Consider the following 16,507-nt stretch of genomic DNA (forward strand, 5'->3'; position numbering starts at 1 on the left):
ATAGATTAAATACTAAAAAATATTCGAATCAGCTCATCTACAGCTACCATCTTGTAGATTGCCTTGGTAAGTATTAAGTTATTAAGTAGTATTGGGACGGGGTTTGAATTCATGATGTTCAAGAATATAAAGAAAATTTTAATTATAACCAAAAAAACTGATCTGATGATATGATATGGTGTAGGAAAGAATTACATTTCCGGCGTTGCCCTGGGTAATATCTGCTAGTAAATAAATATCTTCGTACTCGATCAAAAATATTCATATTGCAACAGTATATTTGTCCCACCCTGTATAGGAGTGAATGTAATATACAACTCATTCATCACTTCCAACATGACTTATCAGCGTGGCGCCGACCATGATTAGATTAAGAGTATACTAAAAAAATCTGGATTTAATTTCTTTTATACTGTGTAGTTCTCAGCGAATAGTGGCATTTCTCACAATCTTTATACAGCTTCAAGGTGATTCCCAGTTCATTAAAGAAAGTACGCAGTTATTATAATAGACATAGATGTATTTATGTACCAGTATTTATGGCAGTGAATGAGTGACGGCAGATAATATTTACGATGAGCAACGCGGACTGAAGTCAAGAAAAAAGTAATAAAAAATTGTTGGCACATAATTGGTACTTAACATAGATGTGGATTATTATTATTATTAAAATGCGGCTGTATTAGTAAGACTTTTTAGTTGCGTCAAAAATCAAATATGCGAAATGAAACTTGATTTTCGATACAGCTGATTTTACCCAAATAGAGGTACGCCACAAGGAGGTGTGCTCTTCCCTCTACTGTGGACTCTGATAGTAAACAGGATTTTACTTAAAATGGGAAATGGAGGACCAAAGTGAACTGGGTATGCGGATGACCTGGCCATCATCATCTCAGGAAGATGCCTAAACACTATGAGTCAAGTTCTTCAAGGGGCACTTAAGGGAATCAGCAAGTACGCAGTTGAAGTTGGACTAAAAGTAAATCCAGAGAAGACGAACTTAGTATTGTTCATCAGGAAGTACAAGATTCCGAACTGCACCACACATAGGATGGATAGCATCACCCTACAAGTTGGGACACATATTAAGTGCCTAGGACTAATGTTGGATAGCAAATTAACGCTGAAGCTTTATGTGGAAGAACGAACGAAGAAAGCACTCAATGCGCATGCCTTATACGCCTTCCACGACTTTCACGTAGGATTTACACGGCGGTGGTAAGACCCGTAATGCTCTATGGCATTCTAGTGTAGCGAACAAGTTGAAACAAGAAGACATACGCCAACAAACAGGAGAAATTACAAAAAGAGTTGCAGAGCTGTGTATAACGCTAACTCAGGCTACGTTATTCCTCAAGCTGATTTCAACAGGCAACCTAAGGTAGTATTAGAAAAGAACGGAAGGCGAAAGGGACAAATTACAACGCACCACACTTTGAGCGTACGGAAGAGGGTGTTACGAAACGGAAAAGGGTGTTGGAGTCGCAGTATTTTGTTCGGATATGAACAGTTATACAAATTACCGGACTCCTGCAATGTGTTCCAAGCTGAGATCTACGTGGCAACGAAAACCGCAGACTTAGCCATTGAGAACATTCCTTCGAACTCCCAAATAAACTTTTACATTGACAACCAAGCAGCCATCAAGGCTATATCAGCTGTAATGACAAACTCACAATGCGTACGAGACAATGCGAGAACGGGATGGATGAGCTACATAGGAACTGAGAAACAAACCACTTTCGACTATGGCCTATCTATAACCAATATCTTCCGGTGGGAGGGCTCATAATGGAGCTTTAGTGCTACTTGAACCAATTCACCTACCTATCTATTATTTTCAATAGGGGTTAAATTATTATTTCGCTTACCATTGCACTATTATATAAGATTATAGGAGAACTAACTACTCGTATAAGCTTATTGAAATCCATTGAGGCTCGCCGAAGGTGTTAGACCATTTTTTCATCATCATAAGCACGATTAAAGGACAATTGCAAGTTGTAATGGATGCCTACTCTCTCTCTAGTGGAGTGCTTTTAGCTAAATAAATAAACAAAATAAAAAACATTTCTTCAACAAAAAAATTTAATACAAAAACAAATATTTATTGGGGATTAAAAACTAAAATGAAAAATAGGCTCAAAATCAAAGAGCTTTTCTTACATTCACTTTTTTGAAGTTTTACCAGTCGAATGCTTTAGTCACCGAAGCGAAGTAGTGAAAAAATTTAGCCCACCCTAACACTCATAGATGATGCATTTTAAAATATATTATTTTTGACGATAATACACTTAATTAAAATAAATTCTCGCAGCTGATAAAGCTTTCACCTTGCACTTGCTGCTGTTTGCATCCCAGGTATATTTTATTTGTTCGCTTTATTTACCTTTTTTTGCAATTATTTATATAAATATTTTTCGCTTATGAAATAGAATGTAAATAACATTTATTTAAGCTATTTTTGTAATACTTTATAATCACTAATATAACTTTTTTTATTAAAAATATATAGCAAATAAAATCTACAAATCGAATTACTCATTTGAACGAGATTAGAAAGTATGTTTGAACTTTTTCATTTGTAAGTAGTAGTAACTTTTACTATTTTTACCGCAGATTTTTAATTATAAAAAAAGACAGAAAATATCTAGTTTTTGTTGTTATTGTTGTTGCCGTAACTTGATGAACTCTACCTAAGTTCGTTTGTCCCACGACTGATAGTCCAGTCAAAAGAGACAAAAAAAATAGCCAACTAAGTAATTTTAGGAGTATGCGAGTTTATGGTTTTATTATGTAAAACCCATCACTGTGAACTTAAATTTGAGTTTTCGGGGTCGGGGGTTGTGTCCCGCGGGCGCCATCTTGGAAATAAGGGTGCAACTGGTTTTTTGCGATTATCTCGTGAATTTCAAAAGTTACGAAAATTTTGTAATATAAATTACTTTTTTGTAGATAATAATATTATCTACAACTTTCATTCAAAACTTTTTATTGTAAAATTAATCATAAAAAAGTTATAAACAAAATTACGCAAAAAATTAAGGGATGCATTTCTTTCAAGCGTAATAACTTTTTTTTTATTGATTTTATGGAAAATATACATTAGAGCTTTTTTATAGAGCATTCTTTTGTGAACATTTTTGTCCCCTAAGTTTTTTTCGCTATCTTTATTAAGTCTTATGATTTTGAGCTGGTAAGCGGAGCAACCATTACATTAGCGCAGCGCGTACATGATTACACAGGCCGACAAAATTTAACCAAGATTCAGACCCAGAAACCATACTATATATTTCCGAAGGTTTATGATGCGCTGAATCCAAATCTGGCCTCAGAATTGCTCTATCAGCTCTGGTTTTCGAGATATCCTAACCCAAAAGTGCAAAAAACACCGTTTTTGCCCATATTTGAGGTTATGTAGCCCAGCAGATGTTTTTTTTCACCAAAATTAAAGGATGGCATCTTTAAACACAAGCCTTCATTTTTCAAAGGGCGTTGAGTTTGCTCAAATATCATTTTTTTTCGCTGAGATATCGCATTTTGAAGTTTTCGTGTTTCTAAATTTTCCTACACCTGAAAATCGATTGAGATAACATAGACATGATAAAGTCGATTACTAATTTTCTTGAATTGAGTCTTATTTTTCTTAAAATTTTGTCTCACACTATAAGTATGCTAACTAACCAAACTCCTACACTATCTAACCCACGGGTACCGAGTCAGACACAGCCCTAACCCCTAGAAACCCCCCCTACCATACCACAAGCAAGTGTATCTATAAAAAAGCTCTAATGTATATTTTCCATAAAATCAATAAAAAAAAAGTTATTACGCTTGAAAGAAATGCATCCCTTAATTTTTCGCGTAATTTTGTTTATAACTTTTTTATGATTAATTTTACAATAAAAAGTTTTTAATGAAAGTTGTAGATAATATTATTATCTACAAAAAAGTAATTCACAAAATTTTCGTAACTTTTGAAATTCACGAGATAATCGCAAAAAACCAGTTGCACCCTTATTTCCAAGATGGCGGCCGCGGGACGCAACCCCCGACCCCGAAAACTCAAATTTAAGTTCACAGTGATGGGTTTTACATAATAAAACCATAAACTCGCATACTCCTAAAATTACTAAGTTAAATCTTCTTTTGACTGGACTATGAGAAAAATCAAACGGTTGCACACTCTTCGGCCCGCAGTGAACCTGACATACTTAGCTAATGTGCTGCGCTAATTCTACATACTTCCCTTTAAAAATAACCCAAAAATTATATCTTATGCCTTATTTAGAAAATAATCCTTCTTCTTTCTTTTATTCTTGATTGGTGCGATTACTGCGCTTACGCTGTTTTGACCGAGTTTAACAAAGCGCGCCAGTCATTTCTTTTCCATGCTTACCGGCGCCAGTTGGACACACCAAGTGAACCTAATTGATTTTCCTCCTTATATTTCCAAAGAAAAGGAGGTCTTCCTGTGATACTACACCAGTAGGTACCGCTCTGAATAGTTTTCAGAGGCTCCATACCCATTCGGACGACATGATTTAGCTAGTAGAGCCACAGAATCGCTACTCGCTGTACTATATTGCATTTGAAGAGATTATGCCCCTTTATATGCCATGGCTTTTTCGAGATGAGGTCCCAGTAAAAAGTTGGTATATCTTCCATAATGCCACGGGGGGGAGGGATGTTGTATTTACGGTTGGCAACATTCCATTTCCACTCTTGCGTTCTCGTCGCACTCCTCGGGCAATGTGAGCAATCTTAAGGACGATGTGGTACCCAACCCGCATTTTATTTATCGGCTTGTAGATCTGGTCGATACATTCATTTCCTTGGATATGATTTTCTGCTTTCTAAACGGATTTCTGCGAATTCTTTATCGAACGGCTTTTATGCACTGGTTGGCACCACGCGAGGACGAACACTTGTTTTTCTGTCTGTCACTTCAGACGTTTGGGAAAAACGATAGATCGTGCTCTTAACAAACATTCTCGAAATATTAAATTGTCTCAGCAATTCATAAATCTCTATTGCACTTTTACCACCATTTTGTGATGCAATCAGTGCAATGCGATTTCTCCCCACTCCGTTGTTAACAAGCGAAATTTGGCACGAAATTTCAAGGATAGTTGAGGCCTGTAAATCCAGACTGACCTATGTCGGTAGACATAACGTCCTGATGCTTACATTGGTCTCGAAACTCGTGGGTATCGTGGGTAAGATAACGAAATCTCTGACTCTTTAACTAGGATGGGCTCTGAGGTCAACTTCTTTAGCCCGGACCATGTTCTGCCATTCCCTTCTGCAGCCAGCAAAGCCGCGGTTAGCAAATGGATTACTTTAGCCCATAAGTGAGGCTGGAAGGCTGAGAGAGACTGCAGATGTACAAAACTGATGTTACCTGTCATGTCCGACCGACTGTCACAGATCCTCTTGTCATTAAACATAAGTGACTGCAGGCAGCTGGGCACTTTCTTTGGGCGAAGCACATAGAAATGGTAGACATTTCAGACAGTGCTCTCTGCGCTCAGCATGTGGAGAGGAGGATGAGACGGCGGATCACTTTCTGTGCTCTGCCCAGCTTTCGCTCGAATCAGGCTTGAGGTCTTTGGAGCTGATGTGTTAAGAAGCGACCACCTTGGCTCTACTCAGATTTCTTCCGACGTTGGGTACATTTAAAGAATATTAAAAAGGGTGTATTAAGGGGGGAGCCTGGTTTATAAGGTAAAAAAAATCAATTTTTTTTTTCGTTTTAAGCGATTCCTAATATATTTCAGAATATTCACACAAAGTTACAGAGCCTAATTCTCAATATTTCCGTAAATACAAAGCCAAAGGTAGGCGAGCGTTAGGTAGTTACGCTGTGACCGGACAGCTATAGTACAAACTTTATCTTCTTTTCTCAACTTTTCAATTTTATGATTTCTTTGAGCTGGTGTACATGAATGAAAAAAAAAACGAATGAACCTTTTGAAATGAATCATAGCGTGTTCCCTTCAGTATTAAATTCTCTTATATTTGAACTAACAAAATATAATAGATAAAAAAAATTTTTTCAAGGTTTTTATACCAAGTTGAAGTGAATTTTTTTTATAGAAAGGCATTTTTTTCTTTAAAACCTCCAAAAAGTTGAAATTTTGGAATTTCTCTCAGTTTTCTTAGTTCATCTAGAATAAAAAATCATGATAATTAGAAATCCATTTGAATTTTTTGCTTTAGATAATAATTAGGAGATGTTTCTTGTACGCCAGTTGGAAACTCCAGCGTTGCAGCGCTCTACTAATTCCTAGGTTAAACATTTTTTTTAACTTATTTTAACCAGTACAAAAATTTCTTATACTTTTTAAATGTTCATTAAAAGATAGAAAAAACTGGGCAGTGCTAAATTAATTTTTCCCTTTAAAAAAAAATCGCAAAGAGGTGCAATTTTTAGATCTCATAAACCAGGCTCCCCCCTTAAACACAACTGAAAAGAAGCCTACATTTATTTATTTTTTGAAATCCTTCAACTAAAGTTTGGTTTTTTTGTTCCAGATAAGCCATTGCTCAAAAAAACTGGAATGTACATTTTGCAAGTGGAGAAAATTCATGACGCTGTCAAGAAAAAAATTATAAAAAATCAACGAGATTTTTCGGGAATTTTAGATGTATACTTTATTACATTAAAATTGAATGGGCTACATACCAAAATTCTTTTTGGAAATTCGAGTTAAAAATAGTGGCATTGGGATGTAATGTTTGTGGACTTTTTCTAATTCTTGTATAAAATAACAAAATTTGATAGGCAATGATTTACACTTTTATATGAAAGTATGGAATATTGAACAAAAAAAAAAACAAGAAAAGAAAAGAAAAATAGTCAAAACTGTAAAAAAAAGCTGATTTGAAAATCGTTTATTGTTTTGGTGAAAATATACCCATTTTATCGCGCTCAAACTAGACATAAAACATCATCGAAAATTTCAGTAAAATACGCGCTGTAAGTGTGTAAGTGAGATGCTTTTTATTAGATATTATTTACTTCTAATAACCCTCTGCTCTATATACATGTATGTATTTATATCAATAGAGACGTATTAAGCACCCATTCAAAATATGTGTTTAATTTGCGTTCAAAAAAGAGATTCGCACTAGAAAGACTCTGTGCACACATACATCTGCATGCAAGTATGAATCTCTGTAAAAAACGAATTAATCAAAAAAACCAAAAATACATACATACAGGCACTACATATTTAAATTCAAATTTCTAATGTCGCACCGAAGCTTGCTCCAGTCGCATTTCACTCCAGCGCTGGCAGTCTAATTCAGACAAACCAAGCGTGTAGACACAAGGCAGTCAATCAAATATATAATATTGCACGATCTAGGAATTCACCCTTAATAAAGAGAGATTGAAAGTTGCAAAATAAAATGTTTTCAAAATATTTACTTTTCTTTGCCTCATTCTACTGCGTCGCAAATGCCTTTGTTATACCGCCTGATTTGCCGGAACGTTTTGGCGATAAGTTCATATATTTCGGTTATGGCAGTAATATGGTTACCAAACGCATACACATACAAAACCCGACGGCACAAAAAATCGGTATGGGCATATTAAAGGACTATCGGCTAGATTTCAATACATTCACCGAACGTTGGGGTGGTGCGCCAGCGACTATTGTGCCCACGAATGGGGCCTACGTTTATGCTGTGGGAGATTGATCTCAGCAATTTGGCGGATATTGATGAGTGAGTGATTGGAAAGAAATTTTTTGTTCTTAATTCACTTAAAATTAAAAATAAACTGAATTTGTTCTTTTAGTTCTTATTTCTTTGAAAACCCATTTAACTTATTCATTTAACTAATCAAATATAAATTCTTAGATTTTTTAAATTTCTATATATTTTTCTTTTTAATTTTCCACAGCCAAGAGGGCGTTCACGAGGGCATTTACTACCCAGTCAGCCTACCAGTGATGCTGCCAAATAACACTTTAATTACCGCACGCGCCTACTTGCTAACTGACCAACCGAAAATTCCCATACATGACTTTCTCAGTGACGACACAGTGCCTATAATGCGTCAACCTTCGAAAACTTATTTGCAATGCTTGGTGAAGGGTGCCGAGGAGACCGGCATAGTACCATGGTATGTGGATTGGCTGAAGTCTGTGAAGCATAATGGCCATGTAGCTAAGGATTTGGAGCTCATATTGGAGTTAAAGGAGGTGAAGTTGGCTAATTAAAGTGAGCGCTCGATTAGCGCGTAGGATGGCTGTGATAATCGCGCATAATGTGCATAAATATTTACACATCTATATAGAGAAATATTTACACTTAGGTTGATATACCCAGATTTATTTTTAAGTGTTTTAAGATAGAGATATATTTTTTTTAAATTTAAATTTAAATAACTATGCAAAAATAGTAAATTATATAATATTTTTTAAAAATTGATTAGTGTTTTGATCTACTAACATGAAGCGTAAGTTTTTTCTTTTTAAGTCCATTTCTGCAATACGATCTGTTTTTTAAACATTAAGCAATATTTTTACTTCAAACTATTTAATTCGTTTACGCGAAAAAACATTTATGAAATGCACCCAGTGGCGTGCAACCAATTACAAATTTTATGATGAATAATAATTTCGACTAATTTATTATCTTATGAGGTCTCTTGCTCTCTACTTTCTCTTGAGTCTGGTGTAGGCTATGGGATTCGCATTTATTTCTGTGATAAGAGAGTTTGAGTGCCATTGGATTCGTGCGTTGTGTGATGTGGCATATTTTCTTAATAGTTCGGGGAGTAAGTTCGTAGCGTTTTCCCCGAAGACGTTTATTTAAACAAAAAGAGGTTGCCTGTAAAGTCGGTTTACTGACGATAGTTTAACGTGATAACGTTATAAGAAAATACTGATTGAATGGTTGCATTTTTCAAAAGAAAATTTTAATTTTATTTGTTTGATAGATATTTTGTATGGATATAGAGAATGAGTGAACATTAACACAACATAACACAACACAACACAACATAACACAACACAACACAACACAACACAACACAACACAACACAACACAACACAACACAACACAACACAACACAACACAACATAACATAACATAACATAACATAACATAACATAACATAACATAACATAACATAACATAACATAACATAACATAACATAACATAACATAACATAACATAACATAACATAACATAACATAACATAACATAACATAACATAACATAACATAACATAACATAACATAACATAACATAACATAACATAACATAACATAACATAACATAACATAACATAACATAACATAACATAACATAACATAACATAACATAACATAACATAACATAACATAACATATCATAAAGCATTCACCAACAGCTTTCATTTGATACCCATATTGTACATACACGTCCGAAGGTTACCCGGGTCCACGTTTTGACCTATATCTCGAGACCCTATCTACCAATAGGTATTCAAACTATACGGAAATCATCTTCAATACCTACTTAACAATGTGTGTAAGTTTGGTTTAATTCGGTTCAAAGACACGGCGGATCCACGTTTTGGCATATATTTCCAGACCCTAGTCATCAATAGGTATGAAAATTACCCCGTATTAAAGCACTTATCAACAGCTTTCGTTTGATATCCATATTGTACAAACACATTCTAGGGTCCACGTTTTGGTCTCTATCTCGAGACCCTAGTCACGGAGCGGATGGAAATACTCTGAACTAAAGCATTCACCAACAGCTTCCATTTGATACCCATATTGTACATACACATCCGAAGGTTACCCGGGTCCACGTTTTGACCTATATCTCGAGACCCTATCTACCAATAGGTATCCAAACTATACGGAAACCATCTTCAATACCTCCTTAACAATGTGTGTAAGTTTGGTTTAATTCGGTGCAAAGACACGGCGGGTCCACGTTTTGGCATATATTTCCAGACCCTAGTTATCAATAGGTATGAAAATTACCCCGTATTAAAGCACTTATCAACAGCTTTCATTTGATACCCATATTGTACATACACAACCAAAGGTTTGTACAAACACATTCTAGGGTCCACGTTTTGGTCTGTATCTCGAGACCCTAGTCACGGAGCGGCATGAAAAATACTCTGGACTAAAGCATTCACCAACAGCTTCCATTTGATACCCATATTGTACATACACATCCGAAGGTTACCCGGGTCCACGTTTTGGCCTATATCTCGAGCCCTATTTCCAAAATAAAATAATTATAATCCATGTTACTCGTGGATGATGTAGCTTTCGAATGGTGAAAGAATTTTTAAAATCGGTCCAGTAGTTTTGAGCCTATTCATTACAAACAAACAAAGTTTTCCTCTTTATAATATTAGTATAGACAACATATCTTATAAGGTATATGGTAAATATTAATATAAAATACATTTTTTCCTTCATATATAATAAAAAAATTAATAATTATAACATTGATAATATTAGTATAATATTAGTATAGACAACATATCTTATAAGGTATATGGTAAATATTAATATAAAATACATTTTTTCCTTCATATATAATAAAAAAATTAATAATTATAACATTGAAACAACAGGTATTATTAACAAACTTGGTTTTATTTTAAATTCTTCAAGTGAATCAAATTAATAATAATCAATAAGAAGGCATATGCAAATACAAATACGTGAATTTATATATGTACATATGCGCATATGCAGTGGTGGTCACGATTTTAGCACACTATAATGCAGTAACATTCATTTTGCGTTTATTGCTTATATTCAAATAATCTAGCGGCAATATTTATCCCTGGCGGGTCTTTGTAGAAAGAAGAAAGAGAGGCCTTATAATCAGAACCTTGTGTTTTTCTCCTTACTTATATTATTAAAACTGGTTTAAATACAAGCACTCTATAATAATGGAGGACACGAATTTAGCACACATATGGATATTTCTCATTTATTTTCAAAGAACAACACATTAGTGAAAGAAAAACTTAATATTCATTGTAGTTGGATATCCACCACTCTTGAGAACAGCATCGCATCGGCGTGGTAGACTTTCCACTAGGGCTGCACATCTCGTCTGGGGTATTCCATACCAAGCAGTCTTAATCTCCGACCACAAATCGTTCAAATTCTTCGGTTTCACGGCTCGAATATGCTTCTCGACATCATTCCATAAATTCTCAATCGGATTGAGATCCGGTGATTGAGCTGGCCACTTCAAAACACTAATTTTGTGATCCTCCAAGCAACTCTTCACCAATCGTGAAGTGTGCTTAGGATCATTGTCATGCATGAAACGCCATATTAAGGGCATATTTTCCTCCGCATAAGGAATCATGACATCAGTTAGTATGTTTTAGTAAACATATTGATCCATACGCGAATCTATTTTGTGTATGGGTCCAACACCTCGCCAGGAAAATGATGCCCAAACCATGACGCTTCCACCACCATGCTTCACCGTTTTTAATGTGTAGCAAGGATCATGTTCCTTATTTAGCGGTCTCCAAGCATATTGTTTCCCGTCAGATCCGAGACGACAGAACTTCGATTCATCGCTCCATAAAATATTTTTCCAGAAATTTATTGGTTTATGAATATGTTCCCTTGCAAAGTTCAGCCTGGCCTCCAAATTTTTTTTTGACACCAAATGTTTGTGTTGAGCTATGCACCCACGCAACCCGTTTTCATTTAAACGCCTTCTAATGGTTTTGGAAGAAATATTTATTCCATATTCCGATAAAACTTGCGATTTTATGGCATTAGAACTCTTAAAAGGGTCTGTTCGCGAGGCTTTGCATATTCGTAAATCCTCCCTAGCTGTTGTCTTTCGGCGTCGTGGGCGTTGTTTTACCTTCTTAAATGTCTTATGGCGCTTAATATGAGCAAGAACATTATAAATAATTTTGCGTGAACAAATTAGAAGTCGGGATATCTCAAACACAGAGCTCCCAGAAGAATTCATACGTTGAATTACTTCCCGCTGCGCTTCGGAGCACCAAGAACCTTTCGCCATGTCTAACATATTTTTTTTTTACATTAATTACAATCAACATAATAGCTAAAATATAAAAACTTACCATAAAGTTCAAATACTTAGAAAAAATTTAGTGGGAGGAATTATTTATTGATATGTGCTAACTTCGTGTCCAGCTCAAACAAGCAGCTCTTGCACTCAACTGAATTTTAAGAAAAAAATTGCAAAACAAATGCTACGGATTATAACGGTTCTTGTTATTTTAATTGTAAACAACACCCAGAGAAAAATATTCGTAGTGAATTGTCGAAAAGCAAAGAGGAAAGTGGGACAGTGTCAAGGTTGTGTATAGTGTGCTAAAATCGTGACCACCACTGTACATACATATATACGCTCACTTAAGTAGGAGAGAGCAAGATGTCGAACGTTGCCGTTCGTTTGCTTTGTTTGCTTTGTCGTTCGTTCCGCGCTTTCGCTTGCAGTTCATTCAATGCAATGAGCAAGGTAACTACATATGAGCAAGGAAACACTAATATGAGCAAGGTAACACTAATGAGCAAGGTAACACTAATGAGCAAGGTAACGACACATTTTTTCGTGCGTGCAGCCTGTTAAATCGAATTATAAGACGTTATCACGTCAAAAACAATAATTATATCAATAAGTTAATCACTGATACATTCGCCGTTGCTGCTTACAACCTCTCCCCAACTCTCGCCCAATTTGTTGATGCCGATCCGCCAAACATTATCTGGTCTGGTGTCAAAGAAAATGTTGAGCCAGTTTTTAAGGAAGGTAACACCCTTCATATGGTTGGACAGAGAGCGAAAAAGATGGTCCGCAGAATACAGCGGATATTGAAGGACCTCCCATTCGAGCTTTGGAGCGCGGCTTTGACGACTCGTGCAACATTCATTATTGAATATTGTAAACCATTTCCGTGATCTAGGCTCTTCTATGGTTTTGCATTTGCGATATAACAAGGGGTGTCTGGGACCATTCTGAGGGTTTTCTACCGAAATCTTTGAAGTATTTCGATGATGGAGTTAGCTGTAGTGCCCCAAAGCTGAATGCCATATGTCCCTCTCGGTTTCAAGATAGCCGAGTGAAGTGGGAGCTTACTTTCGAGACAAACATTCGAATTTCGAAGTAGCAACCAATATAGGCTTCTGATCTTTGTTATTAGAGTTTACCGTTTGGTGAAAATATGGGTTCTCCATGAGATATTTGGTAACGTTAGTTTGGGGAAGGATTATATTATTGAGCTTAATGGGTGGGCAAGTAGTTCGATTTAGTGTAAGGTGACTTAGGAAAATTTTGCCTCGTTTGGTTTAATGCGCCACTCTTACAACCCACTCTTTCTCGAGTTTTTGGTAAGCCACATAGGGGTGGGGGTCAATTGTGAGTACGGCATTGTCGTCCGCGAACGTTCCAACTATTGTTTCTTTAGAAGCTGGTAGATCGTATGTGTATAGCAAGGGGCCCATAGAAATATACTCGGAACTTTCTATTTTTTTGCTGTTTCATGTACTGAGATTTGAACCTACTCCCACCAACCTATTGAGCTACGGCGGCCGCTGTAAAAAGTGTAAAAAAATGGATAATTCAAAATTGGTTTTTTTTAGAACACCAATATTTTTGAATTTTTAGTTTTTTTATTTTGGGAAATTTTACTGAATTTTGTAGAATTCCTGATCAGTTCTCATAAAATATTCAAAAAAAACAAATGGATACTTAGAAATTCTAAAATTCTACACTGCTGTAAAATTTCTGAGGATTTCCGATAAGATATTTGAAAAACTGGACAATTGGAGCAGTTTTTGGTTAAATAAAAATAAAGTAATTTTTTTTCCAAATTTGTTTTATTCAAAATTTTTTTAATTCAACATTTTTTTTAATTTTAATTTTAACCAAAAAATTGTTCTAATTGTCGAATTTTTCAAATTTATTTTTTACTATATTTTTTATTCAACATTTTTTTTATTCAGAATTTTTTTATTCAAAAAAATTTTTTTTTAGACGTACTTAATTTATTTATTGTAAATGAAAACATTTGGCAGAATATTTAGCAAATTTATATAGCAGGAAACTTCAAAAATTTAATATTTGTATTTAACAAAGTTAAAAATTTTAGTTCAAAAATCTTATTTATTTTTATGAAACCTTAAAGTTTTTAATTTGGCAGTCGTTTTAACCAATGATTGCCAACCTATCAGCCAATATTTAGCACACATGTTCAAAATTTTAAAAAATTAATTTGAAACAAAAATTTTAAGTTTGGCAAGAAATTCACTCATTACTTTTGATTCTGATAGCTATATACATATAAATTTTACAAAAAAATTACGAAATTATAAAATTGCAAAATTTATTTAAAAAAAATTTTGGAAATTTTATTTTCCATACATTTTTTTTCATTCTGATGGTCCATTCATTCATATAACATTTAAATATTTTTACCAATTTTAAAGGGACTTAGGTTGACAGAAATTTTACTATATTAATTGTTTTTAAACCTTTTCAAAATTTTAGTTTCGCAGATTCTGATTCTGACAGCCATTAAAGGAATGGAAGGGGAAATATTATACAAAATTTTATATAAAATAATTAAAATTTATTTTCGATGTATATGTATTATAAAAAATTCAATCACAGAATGTGAATCAACAGCCAACACATTTACGTATGTTTATCAAAAATTATCAAAATTTCAAAACTTATTTTTATCTGGCAAATTTTAAAAGATTTAGTTTTTCAGAATTTATTATGAATCTTTTAAATACATCTATTGCAAAAATATTTAAAATAACTATTTTTATACTAAAAATACAGAAATTTAGTTGTGCATAATTTTTAATCATTATTTTTGAATCTTTCAATAATTTTGCTTTGGCAGATTTTCTGTAACACGTCTGAATAAAGGTTTTGTTTATTAATGTTGAATTCTAAATACAACTCTGCAAACCAATCCTACTCTCTTATAGTTCACTTACATGGAACTTTGAACTTGTACAATTATACGTTAGATAGTAGGCGATGCCAAAAAGAACTTTGTACTTATTATACGTTAGATAGTAGGCTATGACAAAAAATGTAAAAACGGAGTTAGAATAAAAACGTGAATTACATCGGCACGAGTTTTTCTTTCTCTGCGCGGAAATACTGCTTCAATTAATATATAATTTTTATGAATAATTTATAATATAATATAATTTATAATTTATCGCTAAATTCAGTTGAATAAAATCTTTCGAAAAATTCAACACCATTAAAAATGTTCACTCATATTCACAGTTCACACTTTTCACTCATATTCATTATTCTGCCCTCCACTGTTGCATTTATTTTTATTTGTAAAAACTCACTCAATAAAAGCTTCTCACACAATTAAATTTAAAGCTTTTGCCTCTTATCTGCTGCAAACTTTCAACGATAGGAAAATTGTAGGGTGGCCAGGTTAGCATTTTCGAGCATTTTTATTTTATGCTGTAGCATCGGATTTTTAAGTATAGATTCATGGCCTTTTCCGCGTTTTTTTTACTTATTAAAAGAATACCAAGATTTGAAAAAAGTTTCGCAAGTATTGGGTGGATTATTTGGCTGGCAATACCAGCGAAAGTTTGTGACACTAATCGCCAAAATGTTTTCTCTCTCTGAAAGAACGGCATGGATCCTATATTAATAACAAAGCTGAATTACGAGAAGATGAACAGTTGGCACACAAAATCTGAAGTACCACGAACATATAAAAATACATATATAAATAACACACGGTGTTGCAAACGGATTACCCTACGAATCAATTATAACACGGCGTTCAAAACACTTGGATTGAAAAGTTTCAAGCCTAACAAAGAAAATACTGTTTTTTTTTCAAAATTAGCTTTATTCATCAACGTAATTTCCATCGAGAACAACGCAATCTTTCCAGCGTTTGCAATCGTTCCAAAATTTCAACACTACTTTCGTAGAACGATTTTTTTTTTGCCTCAGTTTCAGCGATAACCTCTTCATTCGAGGGAAATTTCTTGCTTTCGAGCATTTTTTAGGTCTGCGAGTAGCCAGTAGTCGCCGCGAACCAAATCTGGCGAATTCGGCGGACGTGGGCGCCATTCGAAGTTCAATTCATGTAGTTTTGCCATTGTTTTAATTGACTTGTGACTGACTTGTTTATGGTCAAACGCGGCACCCACTTCGAACAGAGCTTTCCCATAGTCAAATACTCAATACAAACACTTTCTTTTGATATCTTTACGATGCCAGCTAACTCACGCGACTTCACTTTCTGGTGTTACCACCTCATTTGCACGTCGACTTCGTTGTGCATTATCGGTGTCTCTACGACTTTTCAAGCTGAACGGTATTTTCCCCATTTTCCCAACAAGAAGCAATGTAAAATTGAAAACGAAATTCTTTTTGATCCATTCTTTTGAAAATAACGAAGTTCTTAGCACAATAACTCATGAACTAATAAAGAGAATATCATGAAATTTTAAGGTTAGTTCTTACTA

At 34.5% G+C, this 16,507-nt stretch overlaps 1 pseudogene; it reads left to right on the top strand.

Moving 5' to 3' along the window:
• The first annotated feature begins 7,290 nt into the window (after positions 1-7,290).
• On the top strand, positions 7,291-8,416 carry LOC128862106 (gamma-glutamylcyclotransferase-like; annotated as a pseudogene).
• The last annotated feature ends 8,091 nt before the right edge of the window (positions 8,417-16,507 follow it).

The sequence above is a fragment of the Anastrepha ludens genome, chromosome 4 (genome assembly GCF_028408465.1).
Source record: "Anastrepha ludens isolate Willacy chromosome 4, idAnaLude1.1, whole genome shotgun sequence".
Taxonomy (NCBI): Eukaryota; Metazoa; Arthropoda; class Insecta; order Diptera; family Tephritidae; genus Anastrepha; species Anastrepha ludens.